This window comes from Lottia gigantea (genome assembly GCF_000327385.1).
Source record: "Lottia gigantea unplaced genomic scaffold LOTGIsca_121, whole genome shotgun sequence".
Taxonomy (NCBI): domain Eukaryota; kingdom Metazoa; phylum Mollusca; class Gastropoda; family Lottiidae; genus Lottia; species Lottia gigantea.
In genome coordinates, this window is record NW_008707245.1 from 473389 (window position 1) to 474888 (window position 1500).

The window sequence follows — 1500 nt, forward strand, 5'->3', positions numbered from 1 at the left end:
GTTTGAGCCACGCACTTGACTGAATACTGCTTGTCGACTTAAAGATAATATGGATTGGTTTTATAGAAGAAGATATAAGAAAATGCGGACCAGTTGTTCTAAGAGACTGGATATCTGAGTCTACTCGGGCTAGGTCAACTGGTGAACACTATGCACGTGCTTTTCGCGGTAGCTCAGTCGGTTAAACTGTTGATCTCTTATGTCTATTTTATGGTCGTGGGTTCGAATCCTGGAGTGAGAATTGAATTGTGATCTAAAGATGATCTTTACTTATTAAACCACATCCACTTGAGGCTCATGAAGGCAACCAACACAATACAAAATTAAAATTGGGTCGGCTTTCGTCAGTAAAAATTCCATTCTCCTTGGAGAGATGTTCGGGATGAGATATATTAAATATAAAGCGTAATGAACTTAAATAAATTCACAAAAGCGTCCAGGATTGGGACTCTGATAAACAATCTCTTAGATCGTACTCATAGTGGCTGAACGGCCTAAGTGGTATGTAACTGAAAGTTTACGATGTTAGGGTCGAGGGTTCGATCCCGGGTATTGTCTTACAGATTTTTATAGAATGTAAAAGTATATATATATACTTAATTGTCCATTAAATCTAGCGACCGTGGTGGCCTAGTGGCTATGGTGGTTGAAAATCCGCTGGAAGGGAAAGGATGCTAGTTCAATACCCACTGGTGGCAGGTAGGATTTTTCTTCTATTAAGACACGAGGTTACGGTTATATTCGATAAATAATTCCCCAAATTGTCTGACTGTATGGCTCAGTGGTAGAGCGTTGGTCTCAAAGATACGAATCGAGGGTTCAAATCCATCGGTGGCCAGGGCATGAAGATAAATGTAAAGTACCTAATTTTACACTATTTAAATCTTGAGGTTACAGTTATAATGGATAAAAATTCCAAGATTGTGTTCGACTGGATGGCTCAGTGGTAGAGCGTCGGGAGAACACGGTTGAAATAACGTCAGCCATAGTATGGACTAACATCCTCTAGAAACTTAGGTGGGTTCGAACCCCACGGGGAAATCTAGATATGAAAGATTTTCCATAGTGGGCACTCAAAACCACTAGAACTTGCTTTGGACGTCTAAAATACTTTAAAACCGAAAGTTGGGTTTGAGTGGGAATCGAACCCGGGTCGTTTGAACGATAGAAAAATGTAGGGAGGGATGAACAACTCTACGACCACAGCCAAAATAAGTGGGATTTAAACAGGTGTTCGTAAGTAATATTTAAAGTTCAAAGTCACAACCTACTATAGTAGTAAAATAGTAAGTATCTTCCTCTCTCCTTTAGAATCTTGGAGGGTCCCGGGCACCAGTTTGCCCCTCGGCTCCCCTCCTTGTCTCTCGTTCTTCACTTTTGCCCCTCGTTCTATCTATTGGTAGTGTCTTGCCTGCGGTAGGCCCAACGTGTCAACTGACATCTTACCTCTAGAGAACTCAGGTCCCTCATATTAGAATGAGAGAGAGAACATGAGACAGT